Source organism: Procambarus clarkii, chromosome 51, assembly GCF_040958095.1.
Source record: "Procambarus clarkii isolate CNS0578487 chromosome 51, FALCON_Pclarkii_2.0, whole genome shotgun sequence".
Lineage (NCBI taxonomy): Eukaryota > Metazoa > Arthropoda > Malacostraca > Decapoda > Cambaridae > Procambarus > Procambarus clarkii.
Window position 1 is genome coordinate 3404646 of NC_091200.1, and position 22087 is coordinate 3426732.

The following is a 22087-nucleotide window of genomic DNA, read 5'->3' on the forward strand; positions in this document are numbered from 1 at the left end:
GAGTGGTTGACAAATGGAATGCATTAGGAAGTGATGTGGTGGAGGCTGACTCCATACACAGTTTCAAGTGTAGATATGATAGAGCCCAGTAGGCTCAGGAACCTGTACACCAGTTGATTGACGGTTGAGAGGCGGGACCAAAGAGCCAGAGCTCAACCCCCGCAAGCACAACTAGGTGAGTACAACTAAGTGAGTACACACACACACAAATCAGACCTGTTCCCTGAAACCCATATCAAGAAGATATCATCAGAGGCATATGCAAGGTTGGCCAGTAACTGGCCAACCTTGCATATGCCTCTGATGATATCCTCTTGGTTGGCCCTAGACAAGTTTCTAACTGCCTTTAGAAACTTTAGTAAGGATTATTCAGAATCTAGTATATCACATATGTCAGACGAATCCTGGAGTATGCAGCTTCAGCGTGGAGTCCATATTTAGTCAAGCACAATACTTAATTAGAGAAGGTTTTAAGGTTCGCCAGACTAGCACCCGAATTGAGGGGTATGAGGTACAGGGAGAGACTATGGGAGGGAGAGAAATATCAGGAGAAAGCGGCAAGCCATTACGACTATATAGCACTGGGAAGGGGTCAGGATAAGGATTTGGGATGGGACGGGTGGGGAGGTGGCGGGGGAGGAATAGTGCCCAACCACTTGGACGGTCGGGGCTGGAATGCAGAAGAGTTAGGGGAGACATGATCTCCCCAAACATGATTCTCCGAGGAATTGATAGCGTAGATAAAGATAGTTTATTTAACACAGAAGGTACAGACACAAGGGGACACAGATGGAAACTGAGTACCCAAAAGAGCCACAGAGTCAATTTTTTTTCAGAGTAGTTAACAAATGGAATGGACTAGGCAGTGATGTGGTGGAGGCTGACTACATATACATTTTCAAATGTAGATATGATAGAACCCAGTAGGCTCAGGAATTTGTTCACCAGTTGACTGACGGTTGAGAGGCGGGACCGAAGAGCCGAAGCTCAAATCTCGCAAGCACAATTAGGTGAGTACACAACTGCAGATCTAACACCAGAGGTTATCTTGGTTATCTTGAGATGATTTCGGGGCTTAGTATCCCCGCGGCCCGGTCCTCGATCAGGCATCCATTTTGTTACACATCCTCTGGAAGCAGCGCGTAGCAGCTGTCTAACTCCCAGGTACCTATTTACTGCTAGGTGAGGAGGGGCATCAGGGTGAAAGAAAATCTACCCATTTGTTTCCGCTTCCACCGGGGACCGAACCCGGAACCTCACGACTACGAATCCGAAGCGCTGTTCAATCAGCTGTCAGGTGAGTGAACACCTGACACCTGATTTATCCAGAGATAAATCTGATTTATCTCCTGGATAAACTTGATAAACCTGATCAGGTGAACATCTAATTTATCCAGAGGATCCAGCGGCACACATATTCAGGATAACGAGGGCAGCACATGATGGCAAACATCAGGTTATCCTTCAACAAGGACAAAGGTTATCCTTGGACAAAGAATCCCTCCCGAGCGCTGTACACATCCTGAGACCTATTATGAGTGTGTGGCCCCAATATGGGAGCCCTACCTATAGAAACACAAAATAAAACTAGAAAAAGTCCAAAAATATGCAGAAGGACTCGTTCCTGAGCTATGGGGACTGAGCTATGAAGAAAGACTGAAGGAACTAGACCTGACTACACTGGAGGAAAGAAGAAATAGGGTAAACATAATAATGACATACAAGATACTAAGGGGATTGACAAAGAAGATATAGAAGCAATATTCAGATTAAGGAACAATAGAACATAATTGGAAACTGGAAACACAGATGTCACAGGGACGTCAGAAATAACTTCTTCAGTCAAAGAGTCGTAAATAAATAGGACTAAATAACGCAGTTGTCAAAGCCAATTCGATACACAACTTTAACTGTTAATATGTTAAGAAAAACGAGTGAAAAAAGAGCCAGAGCATTGAACTAATTATGGTCTAAAGGCGGGGCTTAAGAGCTGATGCTCGCCCCTGTATGCACAACTAGGTGAGAGACACACAGGTCTTCGCCTGTTCTCCTCACATTTAAAGCACAAAAACCTACATGACCCGGGCTGGCGGGCCACCAGGTGGTTGAGTAAGGTCAGCAGGTCACGCTGGGGTCACGTCAGGTCAAGAGTAAGGTAAGGTGAGGCCAAGAGCAGTAAATAGCTGCAGGCTTTACAGTCGTCCTCGCCTCCTCCAGCTTTACAGTGGTCCTCGCCTCCTCCAGCTTTACAGTGGTCCTCGCCTCCTCCAGCTTTACAGTGGTCCTCGCCTCCTCCAGCTTTACAGTGGTCGTGGCGTCGTTCTCGCCTCCTCCAGCTTTACAGTGGTCGTGGCGTCGTCGTCGCCTCCTTCAGCTTTACAGTGGTCGTGGCGTCGTTCTCGCCTCCTCCAGCTTTACAATGGTCGTGGCGTCGTCCTCGTCTCCTCCAGCTTTACAGTGGTCGTGGCGTCGTCCTCGTCTCCTCCAGCTTTACAATGGTCGTGGCGTCGTCGTCGCCTCCTTCAGCTTTACAGTGGTCGTGGCGTCGTTCTCGCCTCCTCCAGCTTTACAATGGTCGTGGCGTCGTCCTCGTCTCCTCCAGCTTTACAATGGTCGTGGCGTCGTTCTCGCCTCCTCCAGCTTTACAATGGTCGTGGCGTCGTCCTCGTCTCCTCCAGCTTTACAATGGTCGTGGCGTCGTCCTCGCCTTCTCCAGCTTTACAGTGGTCGTGGCGTCGTCCTCGCCTTCTCCAGCTTTACAATGGTCGTGGCGTCGTCCTCGCCTTCTCCAGCTTTACAGTGGTCGTGGCGTCGTCCTCGCCTCCTCTAGATTTACAGTGGTCGTGGCGTCGTCCTCGCCTCCTCTAGCTTTACAATGATCGTGGCGTCGTCCTCGTCTCCAGCTTTACAATGGTCGTGGCGTCGTCCTCGCCTCTTCAAGATTTTGTCGTCGTGTTAGTTTTCGCTTTATTATTATTTTTAACATTGAGGACATTTAATGTTCCGATAAAACGTATGTACTCACCTAATCACTTAATCATCTAATTGTGTTTGCGGGGGTTGAGCTCTGGCTCTTTGGTCCCGCCTCTCAACGTGTGTGCTAACCTGACTGTGCTTGCAGGGTCTAACTTCGGCTCCCAAGCCCCGTCAGTTTAATGCAACTACTTATTTTCTTCTATTCTTTTTTATTATATTGGTTTAAAATTGTGAATTCAGTTTTCTTCAGGTGGTTCATCTAACACGTAATGTTCATTTACAACACCGATATTGAAGAAAGTGTGTGTGTGTGTGTGTGTGTGTGTGTGTGTGTGTGTGTGTGTGTGTGTGTGTGTGTGTGTGTGTGTGTGTGTGTGTGTGTGTGTGCGAGAACACCCGCAGGTACTCCTCGTTTATGGGTAAAACTGAAAGTGTGGTTCAGCTGTGGTTGCGTGACTTGTATGGTTGTATGGTTGTATGATTTTATATATTATATGACTATATGATGTGTGTGATGGTGTGTTTAAAGGTATGTTTGTTGATGTACAGGTGTTGGTGTGTATTTTAACTATGTGTGTCTGCAGAATCGAGCTTTAGCTCTTGGACCCCGGCTTTCTAACCAATCTATTTTTCTTCTATTATATCTATTAGATATATTTCTCTCTAGCACACATACACGCACACACACACACACACCCCAAATGAGCCACAGAGACGTTAGAAAGAACTTTTTCAGTGTCAGAGTAGTTAGCAAATGGAATGCATTAGGAAGTGATGTGGTGGAGGCTGACTCCATTCACAGTTTCAAATGTAGATATGATAGAGCCCAATAGGCTCAGGAATCTGTACACCAGTTGATTGACGGTTGAGAGGCGGGACCAAAGAGCCAGAGCTCAACCCCCGCAAGCACAATTAGGTGAGTACACACACACACACACACACACACACACACACACACACACACACACACACACACACACACACACACACACACACACACACACACACACACATCCCCAGGAAGTCTAAGTCAAACTAACTCTTCCTAGGAAGGAAGTCTAACTCCCAGGTACCTATTTGATGCTAGGTGAACAGGTATCAGGGTGAAAGAAACTCTGCCCATTTGTTTCCGCCTCGGCCGGTAATCGAACCCGGGCCCTAAGGACTACGACCTCCAAGCGCTGTCCACTCAGCCGCGAGGCCCCAATGAAGGTGTATATGTGATGGTGTGTGTGTGTTTGTTAGTGTATATGTAATGGTGTGTGTGTGTTTGTTAGTGTATATATGATGGGTGTGTGTGTGTGTTTGTTAGTGTATATGTGATGGTGTGTGTGTTTGTTAGTGTATATGTGATGGTGTGTGTGTTTGTTAGTGTATATGTGATGGTGTATGTGTTTGTTAATGTATATGTGATGGTGTGTGTGTGTGTTTGTTAGTGTATATATGATGGGTGTGTGTGTGTGTTTGTTAGTGTATATGTGATGGTGTGTGTGTTTGTTAGTGTATATGTGATGGTGTGTGTGTTTGTTAGTGTATATGTGATGGTGTATGTGTTTGTTAATGTATATGTGATGGTGTGTGTATTTGTTAGTGTATAGGGGATAGTGTGTGTGATGGTGTGACCGCTTTTGTGTGGTGGTGTATGTGTGTGTGCGCACGCGCGCGTGTTTGATACGCGTGTGCCTAAGGTGTAGCGTGAGAGTAGCGTGGGTGTGTGTGTGATCGCGAGTGTGTGATATGTTTATATGCCTTTTATATGCAGTAGAACGGCATCGATCTGTTATATCGGAGTATTCGTGTTACGGAGGAGTTTATGGCCGCCGGCACCAATGTGTGAAATAGTCAACCCACTATCACTAATCACCGTCTGGTCAGTAACACCAACTTATCAAAACTAAATATAAGATTTAATGTTACAGGCGACGTGTATGCAGGCTCGGAACTACACTGTAAGGAAATATAATTGTATTTTCTCAAATAATGATAGATGATTGTAGCCTTCATATGCCCCTAATGACCTGAGGCAGGTGATTAGGGTGAGCAGAGTGCTCGTTGGGGGAGGAGAACACCCGCAGGTAGTCCTCGTTAATGGGTAAAACTGAAAGTGTGTCTCAGATGTGGTTGTATGGATGTGTGACTTGTATGGTTGTATGGGTATATATGTCTTTGGTGATTTAATCGGTTGTATGGCTGTGCGGCTCTTGTGGCTATGCGTATAATGGTCTTTAATGAGTAAATAAAAGATACTATTAACGAAAAACAATTAAAGTCGAAATATCCTTAAGGGAGCTCAGAGGAGAGCGTTATGGGAAGGAGCTCACGAGAGAATATATAATGGTACTCATAGCAATTTTTGTATTATTATTTTCTACCACAGGTGTGGGGGTCATACTTTTATAATCCTAAACATAATATATATACGTTTTCTTTTGTCTTCTATGGATGGGGTCAGAGATCTGTTAGATATTGTTCAGTGATTTATTGAACACTCAACCACGGGTGATTGCTGTTAACATGTTAAAAGCACTACAGCGTGAGGCAAGACGAGAGACTGACACAGAGTTGATCAATCAGAGTTGATCAATCAGAGTTGAGCCGGGCCCAGCCTCTGATCTGGAGATACCCCAGGAAGACATACCAGAGATGAAGTCTAAAATAAGCGTGTTTGGGGTAAAAGTGTTTTGTTTTTGTTTGAAACAGATTTACTTGGAACCCAAATGTATGAGGTTAGATGTATGTGTGTAGTGTATAAGTTGTATATTGGGGTTTATGCATTATTCCTTGTGGAATGAAATACGTTGACGAGACAGTTGTAGAAGGGAAGGGAAGGGAATTATCGGAGGAAAAGCGTCAAGCCATTACGACTATATAGCACTTGGAAGGGGTCAGGATAATATTTTTTTGGGGAGGGGGGCGGGATGGGACGGGGAGGGGGGGGGTGGGAGGAATGGTGCCCCAACCACTTGGACGGTCGGGGATTAAACGCCGACCTGCATGAAGTGAGACCGTCACTCTACCGCCCACCCCAAGTGGTTGGGGGACAGTTGTAGAAGCTGGTGACAATTCTGTGAGGAGGATCAGTTGCCGGACAATATACCACAACAATTAGCTTGGCACTATTCACACTGCGTTAGGTGAGGCAACAAAAGGAGGAATACAAGTTCACTTGCAAATTATATACAAAGAAAGTCTGGATGCTGACTTGGTTTTCAAAGACATAAACTGACCATTTTAAATGCTATTTAACTCTTGGTCAATTGTCGTTTTAAATATCGTGGAAGTGAGCTTGGAAGCAGGAAGACTTGGGAGCGACGTCGCTGGTAAAGAAGCCTGGAGAGGACATGTCTCGCTTCCTGAACCCATTATGTGCCTCTGTAACCCTCTCCACCACCGCTCATGGGAATGGGGTGCATAATAAACAGATGAATCTGAATCTGAAATCAGGAAGAAAGTAAACATTGAAGGTTTTCCCGCGAAGACAGGGCGGAGAGCGAGGCTGTTGAATATGACAAGTACAACAGATGGAACCTAAAGAGAAGTTGTAGTGAAAGACCACAGTGAACCACCTGGTAAGACCAGTCGACTCTTCTCCTGTGTTACCTGTGTTGTGGAGCTGCCTCACCTGTGTTACCTGTGTTGTGGAGCTGCCTTACCTGTGTTACCTGTGTTGTGGAGCTGCCTTACCTGTGTTACCTGTGTTGTGGAGCTGCCTTACCTGTGTTGTGGAGCTGCCTCACCTGTGTTACCTGTGTTGTGGAGCTGCCTCACCTGTGTTGTGGAGCTGCCTCACCTGTGTTGTGGGAGCTGCCTCACCTGTGTTGTGGGAGCTGCCTCACCTGTGTTGTGGGAGCAGCCTCACCTAAGTTATCTATGACTTTCACCTGTCAACCCCCAATACCGAAATAGCAAAAAATCAAACATACATATACATGTAAACAATATATTTATAAATGTAAACAAAATACGTGATTTGCGAAGGGTGGGGGAAATGTGTGGCCTTGGCTGTGTTCCTATGACCCTTGGAGTGAGGTCAGCGGGTCTCCTGTGAGACTGGGAGTGGCCAGCGAGGTCAATCAGGTCACTTGGGCCACTTGTGTCAACTATCATCCCCCATATATGATTGACGTTGCGCTCTGATATAGCTGGTTACCTTCAATCACATTCAGATCTGAGTGATGCCCCTTGTGGGTTCTTGTAAGGAAAGGTTACCCTTCCCCAAGAGGAGGGAAGGACTGGGGTAGGAGAGAGTTGAAGGGAAGTGGAGGAGGGGGAAGAAAAGGGAGGAGAGGAGAGGTGGGATGTGAGTAAAGGGAGTATGAGGGGAGGGGTGTGGGGTGAGGGAAGGATGAGGGGACGGGTGGGGGTGAGGGAAGGATGAGGGGAGGGGTGTGAATGAGGGAAGGATGAGGGGAGGGGTGTGGGGTGAGGGAGGATGAGGGGAGGGGGTGTGGGGTAAGGGAGGATGAGGGGAGGGGGTGGGGGTGAGGGAAGGATGGGGGGAGGGGTGTGGGGTGAGGGGAGGGGGTGGGGGTGAGGGAAGGATGAGGGGAGGGGTGTGGGGTGAGGGGAGGATGAGGGGATGGGTGTGGGGTGAGGGCAGGATGAGGGGACGGGTGTGGGTGAGGGAGGATGAGGCCTCGGCGAGTCACAGCGGCTGTGATCGCTGGTCAGAGGGGACAAATTGTAGTCTAATGTTTGGTGCGCTTTTGTTAGTATCGATTGTGTGTGAGCAGCGTGCGGGCAGCGTCCGGCCACAGTCACACCGTCACACTCAAGCCTGTCACACCGTCACCGCCGCCTTGCGTCACATCACACGTGGTGTGGGTGTCTCGGAGCACCTCTTTGACGCGACGGAGCTGCGGCGGCGTCTGCAGCGTCACCGTCGGCCCGTCACGCACCTCGTCACGCCCTCGTCACTCGCCAGGTAAGACGAGGGAGGGTCGGGGAAGGTTTTTCAGAACGCATGCCACCGGCATCAGGGGCAGTGATCGCTTACCCGGACGAGAGAGATGTAAGGATTGCCAGTAAATTTATTTGACCAGCGTGTTTACCTCCCTCTCCCCCCCTCCCCACCTTCCCTGCCCAGAGTACGCGGTTTAATATTTGAAAGAGTGACACAATCAGTCATGCTTTTTAAACTTGCCGCGCCGGTAATCAAAAGTTCCTGAATAATAAATGTGGTTAGTGTCACGACCGTTGCGCCATTCTCGGCCGGTTACCAACAACAAACTGGTCTGGTTCCCGTTGTGGTCAGGTCCCCCCCCCCCCACCACCACCTCCATCACTCCTTCAATCTGGACCAATACCATAATAATTAAAATAAATTTGTCAGCCCATTTGTCCGCCTTTTTTTGCCACTAGTCTATTTATCATTAGTATCTCTGCCTCTGACACAAACTTGGCTCTTCAGTGGACGTTCATCATTCGGAGAAAACCTCGTCCTATATTCTATTAACACAAGTTGCTTACGTCGCTTTAAAATTAACGTCACCAGAGCCCTCAACTCTCGCTCACTCGCCAGGAACGTCCGTAGCCGTCGCTCTTGTCCCAGGACTCTTGGCTCAGAGTACAGCTCTTTACTGTACAGCTTTTGAGTCTTAGGAGCGTCACAGGTGTCCATCACGGGCACCTGTGTCTCCGTCGCCGGTGTCCTCAGTGTTGAACACCGGTTGCATGTCTTCACTTGCTCGAATTACCTCTCATGACAACATCCCTTTACCCGGAATATTGCACAGCTGTTAATATTACAGTCCTTGTTAATATTACAGACACTTGTTGTCCATGTTAATACAGGCTCTTGTTGGGGATTATTTTTCATGTTAATACAGGATTTTGTTGGCCTTATTGTCCATATTATTACAGGTTCTTTTTGCATGTTAATACGGGTTTTACTGGTTTTATTGTCCCATGTTATTACAGACTCTTGTTGGTATTATTGTCTATGTTAATATTGCTGTTGTTTTTGTTTCTATTGATGACCAAACCACACATTAGAAAATGGAGAAACGACGACGTTTATTTCAATTGTTGTTGTTCTTGTTGCTAGTGTTATTGCTGGTGCTTTTGTTGACTTTTTGTTTGTTGCTTTACTTGTTGTTAGTATTTTGTTATTTTGTATGCTGCTTTTGTTACTTTTGTTGTTGATTTTTCCGTTGATGTTTTTTTCTGCGGGAAGATTCCTGCGCGGGCCCTAAGCTGGAATCCACTAAGCCAATTCATTTTGACTGGCCCACTAAGTGTTGCTTGTTTCTGTTTTACTTGGGCGGAGTATGAGTATTTATGACTCGTATGGTCGCTTCAGTAATATTTTGTCCCACGTGTTTAACAACTTCTTCTGCTCTGTTGAATCTACCTTGAGGTTACCTTGAGGTGCTTCCGGGGCTTAGCGTCCCCGCGGCCCGGTCGTCGACCAGGCCTCCTGGTTGCCGGACTGAACAACCAGGCTGTTGGACGCGGCTGCTCGCAGCCTGACGTACGAGTCACAGCCTGGTTGATCAGGTTGATCTAAGTTGAAATCTTAATGGGTTTGTAACTGTGCACTGTGTTAGATAATGTTCCAGTGGTCTGTCGGGCATTTCTCCACAGTCCTGACATTTCCCCGTTGATGATGCTAATGATGATGATGATGATGATGATGAGTATGACGGGTTTTATTTATTTTTACTTATTTCCCCAAAATATCTTTCTACGTTTTTCTTGCCCACTTGATGCTGTTATACTCCTGGGAATTTAGTATTTAAGCCTGTTATTACTTCCCTCAGGGAACCCCTCGGAGAATACAGACACCTAAAATATATTTTAGGTGTCTGTAGCAGTTTTTGGTACGTACCAAAAACCTGCATTTTGATTAAAATATATTTACAAAAGCACGCAAGATCACACACGTGGGGGGGGAGGGGGGGGAGGGGGGGAGGGGGGGAGGAGGGGGAGAGGGGGGGGATCTTGGGGTGTTCCCACACTCTTCTTGACTGACTGTAGTTATGTTGGAATAACATTCTGATGATAGAACCCTTGGACTTGACCAATATACATTTCATCCTATCATCTAGAACTCCAGGTTCCCTTACATCACATTATTGGAGACATCTCCTCGTCGCATCATAAATACTCCTGCCATAAATGAGGCTGCCATGAGGCTGCTCCTCATACATGTATAGAATCAAATAAATGTCCACAGAAAATATTGCATCACTTTGTCAGCCCATCATGTTTCGGTAGTAGAGTAACGATGTAGATCATAGTACATATATATCGACGTACAATGTAATTAGAAAGTAGAAATCTATTGAATTTAGACACAAGAAAAGATTATCTACTTAAGTTGCAAAGATAATCTAAACTAACCAAACCTAACCTAACCTAACCTAACCTAACCTAACCTAACCAAACCTAACCTTCCTAGGCCAAATACACGCTATATATGGCCTAATAAGAATGTACGAGAATGTAACAACTCTTGTATATATTAAAAAAAATAATAATAATAATATAGTGCATATGTGTGCTATACTAGACCTAGGAATATTTAAGTTTGTTTAGTTTTTAAATAGTACCAAATTCTACTATCTAATTGTTTAGTACATCAATAGTTGTACTATGGTGCACATAGTTTCAAAACTACTTAAATAGGAGGCTGGGGTGAAGTGCACTCACTTTATACAATAGGAAAATTGGTCTATATAACCTTGAGGTTACCTTGAGGTGCTTCCGGGGCTTAGCGTCCCCGCGGCCCGGTCGTCGACCAGGCCTCCTGGTTGCCGGACTGATCAACCAGGCTGTTGGACGCGGCTGCTCGCAGCCTGACGTATGAGTCACAGCCTGGTTGATCAGGTATCCTTTGGAGGTGCTTATCCAGTTCTCTCTTGAACACTGTGAGGGGTCGGCCAGTTATGCCCCTTATGTGTAGTGACTTATGTGTAAAATAACTCATTGAGTTATAATACTCAATGAGATATACAAAGTCTCTTAAGTTAATATGCGGTATTTCAGAATACAACTGTCTTAACTAATGTATCTGGGCTGTGAGAAGACGTCCTTCGCCAGAGACTTCCCGCCACACGTACGACAACCGCCATTTTCGGTCTAGATCTGGGGCCAGATTCACGAAAGTACTTGCGCAAGCACTTACGAACGAGTACATCTTTCCTCAATCTTTGACGGCTTTGGTTACATTTATTAAACAGTTTACAAGCATGAAAATTTCCCATTCAATTGTTGTTATTGTTATAAACAGCCTCCTGGTGCTTCGGAGCTCATTAACTGTTTAATAATTGTAAACAAAGCCGCCAAAGATTGAGAAAAGATGTACAGGTTCGTAAGTGCTTGCGTAAGTGCTTTCGTGAATCTGGCCCCTGGAGGCGCTTGGCGACCTTCGCCCCGTCATACTAAATGTCCAGCCAGTTTCTGGAAAGTCTCTATATGTTTACATCTTCAATAATCTATTTCTAGGAAATATAAATAGAGTCCACTTTTCATTAACAGAAGTTCGTCATGTATACTATCAGTTATCCATAATCACTACCTACATGCAGGTACTATTTTCTTGGGCGGAGGGACAATGGCGCCCCTCGGTCAGCCAGCTCACAGAGCTGTACATATTACAGAATTTGTTCCTTTTAACACACGAGAGACATCTTCCGTCACGCAGGGTACAGTCGCACCTCCATAGACCTCCAGTATCATCTATTGATACTGGTAATGGCTCAAAAGGGCCACCACTTACGGGCTATTCATGCCCGTGCCACCTTTTGGGTGGCTTAATCCTCATCAATCAATCACCTTTTAACATTCATAACAATTACAATGGTGATGATGATGTTGTTACTTAGTATGCTGCTGTTGTTACTTTTGTTGTTGATGTTTCTGCTGTTGATGTTGCTCTTATTGTTATTTTGCATACTGTTGTTGCCTATGTTTCCTTTGTTGTAGTTATTGATGTTTCCATTGTCATTGATGACGATGTATTTTCCTAGATTATCAACAACAACTCTTGACACTGTTGCCAATGAGTGGCTGGTGTACAAGATGGAGAAGCAGGCTGGGATGACTGGGAAAACACTGGACTGAGTAAGAAAGTACCCGAAGGACAGGAAGCAATTACAGTCAGAGAGGTTTCGAGCTGGAGAAGCGTAACAAGTGGGGTCCCACGAGGCTCGGTCCTGGGACTGTTGCTCTTCTTAAGTTATGTTTACGACATTCCCGAGGGAGTGAGGGCGCACATGTCAATGTTTGCTGATCACGCTAAGCTGATACGGAATGTAAAAACAGAGGATGGCTGCAGGAAGTTATGGGAACATCTTGAAAACAACATTGTTGTTGTTTTAGATTCAGCTACTCGGAACAAAAAGTTCCAAGTAGCACGGGCTATGGTGAGCCCGTAGTGGAATTACCTGGCACACAGAATTGAACAAACAAATGGTTGGTGGAATTCTATCCCAATAAGTGTAAGAAAATTAAGATGGAAAATGAGACCTGGAGGGATCTATACCATAAGGGGAAAGTAACTACAAAAACCGGAAAGAGACAAAATTGGGAGTTGATATAATTCCGACACTAACACCAAAGGCACACGTAAACATTATAACATCAGTGCCACATGGGACGCTGGCATATATTAGAACTTCGTTTAGAAACCCAAATCAGAAATTTTTTCAAGGGAATTGAAATTGAAATAAGTTTATTGAGGTAAAATACACACAAAGGGAGGAGGTAGCTCAAGCTATTTTCACCCCGTTCAGTACATCGTGTTAATACATACATAGACACACATCACAAACAATAAACATATTACCGAACATTCTGAGTTTCAAGGGAATGTACACAATATTTCTTAGACCAATACTGGAATATGCAGCACCGACATAGAACCTGCACCTTGTGAAGTATAAACCCAAAACTTAAAAAGTACAAAGGTTTGCAGCAAGATTGGTACCAGAGCTAAAAGGAATAAACCACGAGAATAGGCTAATGGAAACAATCTCACAACCCCTAGAGGATAGAAGGAACAGTCGTAGCCCCTAAGGGCCCAGGTTCGATTCCCGGCCGAGACAGAAGCAAATAGTTTGTTTCACCTGATGCCCCTGTATACCTAACAGTAAATAGGTACATGGGAATTAGACAGCTGCTACTGGCTGCATCCAGGGGTGTGTGAGAAATATGTAGTAGACATGATAGAGGGAAAATAAGTCAAGAACCAGTACACTAGACAAACGACGGCTTGAAAGGCGGGGTCCAAGAGCTAACAGCTCGATCCTACAGACGCAAATAGTAAATACAAATAGTAAATTCTGAGGAGAAACGATAAGGTGAATAAAGACATCCTCTTCAAATGGAGAGAGTAGGACAAGGCACAAGTGAAAGCTGGAAACGCAAATTAGTCAAGGAAACGTAAGGACATGTATGTTGTCGGGCGGTCAACAAGTAGAATACACTGGAGACGAGGAGTCACAATAACGTGGCTGATGTTGACCAGACCACACACTAGAAGGTGAAGGGACGACGACGTTTTGGTCCGTCCTGGACCATTCTCACAATCGACTTGAGAATGGTCCAGAACGGACCGAAACGTCATCGTCCCTTCACCTTCTAGTGTGTAGTCTGGTCTAGAATACACTGAAAGTCGTGAAAGCTAACTCTATCCACAACTATAATGACAGATAAGACAAAGAATTCAAATGTCAGAATAATTCAATAATAACGCAACAGGTACAAGTTTAAAAGTAGGCTGGGCATGAAGAGCAAGAGCTCACGTCCCTGTAGTCACTAATAGCTGAGCACTGATAGGTAAGTACCCCTCACAAAACCTATAAGGTGGCCACTTGCTCCCTGCAACCCGGAGTTATGACACGATAAACCCTGGTCGCGTAGCAGCGGTTGCCAGCCAGGCGTTGGGTCACAGTAGAGTATTAGACTTTCCTCTACACCAACACCAGGCTCACCACTTCAGGCTCTAGTACGCTCTAGCTGTAAGTCTTACAGAAGTGCTCATGATCTGAAGGTTTTAACCTCTTACAGGAGGTTATAGTAAATGAGAATTGTACGTACCACTATTGATAATAATGTTGATAATAATAGTAGTAATAATTATAAAAATTTTTACTACTACCACTAATAATAATAGTAATAATACTCAAAGGATTATATCACCTATATGTTCTTGCTATGCAACCTTCAGCTTCTGGGCCCATCATTTCATTTACAGGTCCCTTCTTGCAGTGGATCCCGACCATCTTGCTAATCATTTGATTTAGTTAGCCTCAACTACGTTCCCTTTTAGCTAATTCCTATTGGTCAATACTTTTATATTAAAGTATTTTCTTATGTATCAGTGGCTCATTTGAGTTTCTTATTTTGACTCTTATCCTCTCGTCCTGCTATTCTTCATGGTAAATATGCTGTTTTTGTTAATTTTCTCATTGCTTCTAAAAATTTTACATTTCGTGATCATGTCTCTTTTTTCCCCTAGGATGATCAGGTTCATCAAGAAAAATTTATTTGTTTTCTATTTTGATTGATCTCATCAGTTTAGTAACGCCGGCACTCACTGACATGTTGGATCCCACTTCGTTAGTTACGGCGTTGACAAATAAAATAATTAACAATGTGAGCTCCGGTCCTGGACCGGGATTCAGGAAGCAGTTACACAAGCACTTACGAACCTGTACATCTTTTCTCAATCTTTGGTGGCTTTGTTTACAATTATTAAACAGTTAATGAGCTCCGAAGCACCAGCAGGCTGTTTATAACAATAACAACAGTTGATTGGCAAGTTTTCATGCTTGTAAACTGTTTAATAAATGTAACCAAAGCCGTCAAAGATTGAGAAAAGATGTACACGTTCGTAAGTGCTTGCGTAACTGCTTCGTGAATCTGGCCCCCTGATCTCTCTGGAGCTCCGTGTTATGGTTTTCTCCTTTCTAATCACTCCAGCTTCACCACTAATCTTTGCTTCTTGTTGGACAGGTGTTCTCTCACTCATGTCAACACGCGTCCAGTTACTCCAGCTTGTTTCTCAAGTCTGAGCAGAAGTTTCCTGCGTGGAATTGAGTCAAAGACTTTCTGGTAATCCAGAAAGATCAGTCGAGCTTCAGCACGTGGGTACCACCATTTAGCTGTTGGTTGTGATTCGCTGCCGTGTTGTGCTAAACTGCTCATCCTCACATTAATGCGTATAAATATGACGCAGCGGATAATACCTCTCACATTATGCGTATTAAAATGATACGTTTAATTTTGTGAACTGTTGTAAATGATGTCTACCCAAACCTAACCAGCCCACCTTACCTTACCTAACATACTTACGGACAGATTTTATCAATAATTAAGTGGTTAACGGTCCCAGATGCCACGCATATCTGTGCCAGGTGAGTACGACGGGGCTCACCATAGCCAGTGCTGATTGGAACTTTTTGCTCCGAATGGCTGAATCTAAAGCAATAACAACCAGATGCCTTGGTTTTGTCACTTGTTGCACTTTGAGGCATGTTTGGGGCTCGTTTCCTTACACCTGATGTCTATGTTCACCTAGCAATAAATAGGTACCCTGGAGGCGATGAGTCACAATAACGTGGCTGAAGAATGTTGACCAGACCACACACTAGAAGATGAAGGGACGACGACGTTTCGGTCCGTCCTGGACCATTCTCAAGTCGATTGTGAGAATGGTCCAGGACGGACCGAAATGTCGTCGTCCCTTCACCTTCTAGTGTGTGGTCTGGTCAACAGGTACCCTGGAGTTAGGCGACTGTTGTGGGATTCATCGTTTGAAATGTCTTCCGCTGACTCAAGGGGACCTCGGTAAGTTTAACAAGCTTGCTATTCAAATCACTGGGAAACCAATTCATTAGCTCACTTACATTACACTGAAGAATTTACCTTCCTTCGTCCCTCTGAATGATCTGAGACTCCAGTGGTGTTATCTTGTCTTAACTTTCTAGGAACCCTGAGTACGTAACTCTGAGTACCTTAACTCTGAGTACTTTGTAGCGCAGTAGAAGCTAAGGCTGCTGTGTCCTTCAGTGTTATCTTGAGGTTATCTTGAGATGATTTCGGGGCTTTTTTTTTTTTTAGTGTCCCCGCGGCCCGGTCCTCGACCAGGCCTCCACCCCCAGGAAGCAACCCGTGACAGCTAACTAACACCCAGGTACCTATTTTACTGCTAGGTAACAGGGGCATAGGGTGAAAGAAACTCTGCCCATTGTTTCTCGCCGGCGCCTGGGATCGAACCCAGAACCACAGGATCACAAGTCCAGCGTGCTGTCCGCTCGGCCGACCGACTCCCTCAGTGTGGTGGGCGTTAGTAGCCTGATCGTCGTGCCCGGAGGCTCCCTTTCTCTGCTCATGTCAGTATTGTGGTAACTCTCAAGACTATCTTCTGTGCGCTTCATTAGGTGCGAATTTACTGCTGGTACCGCGTATTGAAGCCTTGTCTCACGCTGATGACACAAAATTCTCCACATGGTCCAGAGGGCCTCGTAGCCTGGTGGATAGCGCGCAGGACTCGTAATTCTATGGCGCGGGTTCGATTCCCGCACGAGGCAGAAACAAATGGGCAAAGTTTCTTTCACCCTAAATGCCCCTGTTACCTAGCAGTAAATAGGTACCTGGGAGTTAGTCAGCTGTCACGGGCTGCTTCCTGGGGGTGGAGGCCTGGTCGAGGACCGGGCCGCGGGGACACTATAGCCCCGAAATTATCTCAAGATAACCTCAAGATGGTTGTTCTTATATTGCTACTGTTGTTGTTTTGATACGGGCCTACCCAACCACTTGGGCTGGACGGAAGAGCGACGGTCTCGCTTCAGGCAGGTCGCCGTTCAATCTCCGATCGTCCAAGTGGTTGGACACCATTCCTTTCCCTCCGTCCCATCCCAAATCCTTATCCTGACCCCTTCCATGTGCTATATAGTCGTAATGGCTTGGCGCTTTCCCCTGATAATTCCCTTCCCTTGATACGGGCCTCCGGTGGTAGGTTTGTGTCGATACTTTCATGTTAAATTCGATCCTTTTTTCCCTTTCTAAAACTTAAATAACAGACATATTTAATTAGGAAAATGTAAACTTTGACGCAAATATATTTATACACAAATCTGCGCACACATAGAGGGACGATTGCAAGTGATTAAATGGACAGTAATGATTTTTCTGATGAGACAGGACCAGTGGTTGGTGAGTGAGACAGGTGTAGTATATACCAGCAGCCATGCGGACAGACAGACAGGTAAACAGAAAGGTTATCACGGGACAGATTCCGGAGTAGGCAGATAGGCAGACAGGTGAGCAACACGTGGCAGGTTCCCAGGGTGGGCAGCTCATCAGGGTAAAAAATGCATGAGGGGGCCGTGAGGGGTAATGTGGAAGGGGGGGGGGGGGAGTGGGCAACGATCAATGAAAGTCGTAATTGGTGGCCCGTTGCTTAGTTTCCTGACCCCTCCCTCGCACCCCCTCCGTCACAACCCCCCCCCTCACACACCCTTCCACGGTTCCCCCCCCCCCTCTCACAAAACACCTCTCCCTTCTCTGCTCCTCCCTGACCTCATAACCCACCTTTACTCCTTAACTCATTCCACCTCCTCCTTCTCCTCCTCCTCCTCTCCCACCCATATACTAATTGTCTTCTCCCATCTCCTCACACCTTTCCGTGATCGTAACCCTTCCCCCTCCTTCATTAGCACACTCCTCCCGTCCCTCACAACCTCATACCCATTACCATCCCTCACAACACGTCTTTACCTGCCCTTCACAACTCTCTGTTCTTCACTTTTCTCATCTAACCTCTGTCTTTCACAACCCCTCCAGCCCACACAGCTCCTCCACAACATCTCCCAATACAACCCTCTCCCCTCTCGCTCTCTCCCCCCCCCACAACCCTACCCTCCCTCCCCAATAACCCCTTGCTCGCCCCCCCACAACCCCCCCCCCTCTCTTTTTTTACCAACAATAAAACTTAAGTAACAATCCAGCAAGTACTGTGTGTAAAAAGTTTAATGACTGATCAATAAATCTTGATTGACTCGCCAATGAAAAATAAGTTCAAACTTAAAAAGCATGAAAGGGAAGGAAATTAGTCAATAAACAGTTGGAGAGTTACAGCCAGTAACAACACCAGTAAGAAAAGTTTAATGTGTGGTTGTGTGTGTCAGGATAATGTGTCACTTAGTGCGACTCGTAAGGTCCAGTAACGCTCAGAAATAAATTTTGGAGAGTTAACTTTTCAACTTCCTTTCCAAGTAAAGAACATAAGACACACACATTATATATATATATATATATATATATATATATATATATATATATATATATATATGTCGTACCTAATAGCCAGAACACACTTCTCAGCCTACTATTCAAGGCCCGATTTGCCTAATAAGCCAAGTTTTCCTGAATTAATATATTTACTATAATTTTTTTCTTATGAAATGATAAAGCAACCATTTTCTCTATGTATGAGGTCAATTTTTTTTTATTGGAGTTAAAATTAACGTAGATATGTGCCCGAACCTAACCAACCCTACCTAACCTAACCTAATCTATATTTATAGGTAAGGTTAGGTTAGGTAGCCAAAAAAAGCTAGGTTAGGTTAGGTTAGGTAGGTTAGGTAGACGAAAAAACATTAATTCATGAAAACTTGGCTTATTAGGCAAATCGGGCCTTGAATAGTAGGCTGAGAAGTGCGTTCTGGCTATTAGGTACGACATATATATATATATATATATATATATATATATATATATATATATATATATATATATATATATACACACACACACTTCCAGCTTCACTACCTACTACAATCTCCACTTCACCCCGTCTGTTCGCCCATAGTTAACTTTTCTAAAACTTCAATCCTCTCGTCCAACTTTCTGAGGTATTCCAAAATCTCTGTACCAACCTCAGAATTCACAACGCTGCCCTGCACCTCCTTACCAGCAGGGTTCACTTTCTTGGCTTCGTTCCCAACTCCCACTAGCCTAGCCTTGATCATCGCCGTTCCTTTCTCCGAAATGTTGGTCACAGATGCTAACGTTTGTCCAACCCGTCCTCGACTCAAGTCCATTACATTCAGCGGTCAACCCCACAGACACATTCATAAATTTTAACATGCTGTTCATTCAAAACGGGAATTTTCGCAAGTATAAATTAATATTATAATATATTAGCATATTGTGCATATATAGGTATAGGTTAGGTTAGGTGTTTAGGTTCTGTTGGCGATTATTTGTATTTGTAGTACGTGGGTGAAGCATTTACAGCGTTGTGATTCGAACAAAATTCGTCAGTGAAACACTTGTTCCGGATATGTTCGAACGTCAGCAGTTGTGAGTCGTGTGTAAACCGCTTTTCATTCATAAACAGGGGGTTTGGTGGGTGGATGGAATCACTTTTGGATCTTTGTTTGGAGGACGGGCTGCGTTTGTCTCGATTGTTTCTTCCGTGTTCCTGTTGTACGATCTTGCGTTCCTTCGGCAACCCGTCCTCGACTCAACTCCATTACATCCAGCGGACAACCCCACATATCCATTCATTAATTTTTACATGTTGTTCATTCAAAACAGGAATTTTCTCAAATATAAATTAATATTATAATATATTAGCATATTGTGCATATATAGGTTAGGTTAGGTGTTTTGGTTCTGTTGGCGATTATTTGTATTTGTAGTAAGTGGGTGAAGCATTTATAGCGTTGTGGTTCGAACAAAATTCGTCAGTGAAGCACTTGTTCCGGAACTGTTCGAACGTCATCAGTTGTTAGCCGTGCGTAAACTGTTTTTCATTCATAAACAGGAGGTTTGGTGAGCGCCCTCCTTAAATAATGGTTAAAATTCGTCAAATTCCTTGATCAATTGAACCGTCCACTCCAGCTTCTGATGAAAGTTCACGTGACTCGCGGAGGGAAATACCAACCGCTTCCTTCCATTAACCTGTCCCAGGGGCCTCGTAGCCTGGTGGATAGCGCGCAGGACTCGTAATTCTGTGGCGCGGGTTCGATTCCCGCACGAGGCAGAAACAAATGGGCAAAGTTTCTTTCACCCTGAATGCCCCTGTTACCTAGCAGTAAATAGGTACCTGGGAGTTAGTCAGCTGCCACGGGCTGCTTCCTGGGGGTGGAGGCCTGGTCGAGGACCGGGCCGCGGGGACACTAAAAAGCCCCGAAATCATCTCAAGATAACCTCTCTTGCCGTGTGTGGGCCTGTTGCATACTCTGAGATTTTTCTTCTGAGTTTGTATAGAACTTTGAAACCCAGGTCCTGTCTGTCGTCGATCGCTACAATTCTTTGGTCGTATGTCGCTGCCAGTATCATTTAACTGTTTGTGCACATATGTCCGTTTTTTTTTTCACCTGGTCATTGCTAACTGAAAAGGCTGGGAATCGTCATGTCCATCATGCCCACTCTCAGACTCTGGGGACATAACTCAAGATCTCCTTTCACTTACGTAGGCCTCCTCCGCCATTTTCTGGGTACTGAATGGTAATGGATCGCAAGTTCACAACTTTCTAGAGGGCTCCAAGATGCACCCGTCTTCCACCAAGGCTGGGGTAGAACTGTCTTGTTGTTTGTCCATTTTCAGGCACCTTGATGGATATATTTTTTCTTGTGTATATGTTGATATAATTGGGGTTGACAGTCTTTCAAGGAGTTCCGTTTGGTGTCGAGAGAGTTTTTCATGAGCAAGTTGGCGGTCTTTTTTGTTCTTGCAGGAAGATACAGAAGACTGTCTTCTGTACTACACGAATAAGACGCCCAACTTGCTATTAATGAACTCTCTGGACACCAACTTGAATGTCATCTATAATCTTACATACCCACTTGCGGGCTGTCACCCACGTGCCCACCTGCGGACTGTCACCCAAATACCCACCTGCGGACTGTCACCCTCATACAGACTGTCACCCTTTTCATCCATGTGGCTGAAGGGATGGATTATCACCAGATACCGTCGTGGCTCTCCAGGGAAGGTTTACAATATCAGTGAATAGCAGTTAGGTACTTTCTGAAACCGTTCCTTATTGTGAGCATTCTGGCCTGGCTGGTCAAATGACAGCATTTCCTTCACATCCTTTAGAATGGAAGAACGCCGCCAAGCGTTGAATTTCCTGACTGTGAGACCCCGCCCCTTCCATTCAATTGCAGCAGTGAGTGCAACCTGGGGTGCGTTCAACACCCCGGAGTTGTGTTCACATGACGTGGCTGAGTGGTGCGTCATATGAATTGGTAATAACCTGTGAACACTGTGACTACCTGTAATCAACGCTTGACCCTCGTGGCTCTTCCCCCATGGGTAGGAGGAGAGAGGGAAGAGGACAGCAAAGACGGAGGAGGGAATGGAGTGGGAGAGGGAATGGAAGGGGTTGAGGATATGAGGGGCGGGATAGGTACCCCGGAGGGAGGGAGAGAGAGGTCAAGGAATGAGGTGCACGAAGCGTCGTCAACTTGTGTCCACTGAGTCCTGCTCCCTGCACACTGGGGGTCTACTCTACTGTCAACTATTATGGATAATCTGAGTTATGTGCGTGTAAATGTTTAGCGTTTCATCGTCTTATGATAGAATAATAACTTCTTTAAGATTGCTTGAGTGTTTGTGCTGAGTCTCTCACTCTGCTCTTATATATATTATAATACAATGTAAAGAAGAAAGCTTCAATATATAATCGGAAGCTAAGCAACAATTTAACACCACTGAACAAAATCAACGAATTTTCAACACCCTTCCAATTGAAAAATTGGTGATAGAAAATATGTAAATTGTGAAACTTTGAATTCCTCACATGTCTGGCCCAATGATTTATATGGTGGGTGGCCATGAGTCAGAATTTTCTCAAGCCAACGCAAGGTCATATTGGAATCTCCAAGAAGGAGCTTGACGCATGCGCCGTTCGTGCCACTCCTCACAAAATAACTATGAACCGCCCTCCTACAACCAATTAGCTTTATAATAAAACATAAAATAAAAGACCTAACCTAACCCAGCAGTGGCTAGCTAAGGAAGCACGTTGTATGTGGGTCACTTAATTTGAAGGCTCCGCGCATAGTTAGAAAGTGGACGACATCAGAATATCCCACTCTTTTTCATTACTAATTGGAGATTTATCTGAATAAGGATCCCACACCTAAC

The 22087-nt window shown here is 45.0% G+C and overlaps 1 protein-coding gene and 1 long non-coding RNA gene across 3 annotated transcripts in view; one reads left to right on the plus strand and one right to left on the minus strand.

Moving 5' to 3' along the window:
- Window positions 1-18996, minus strand: part of LOC138351875 (uncharacterized) — a 40169-nt gene extending 21173 nt beyond the window's left edge. The window contains exons 1-2 of the long non-coding RNA XR_011222641.1: window positions 18864-18996; window positions 6204-6410 (exon numbers count right to left, since the gene is read on the minus strand). This is a non-coding gene — a long non-coding RNA (uncharacterized lncRNA). The remainder of the gene's footprint in view (window positions 1-6203; window positions 6411-18863) is intronic.
- The window catches only part of LOC138351873 (uncharacterized), a 37179-nt gene that overhangs the window by 3745 nt on the left and 11347 nt on the right, over window positions 1-22087 (plus strand). The window lies entirely within an intron of this gene.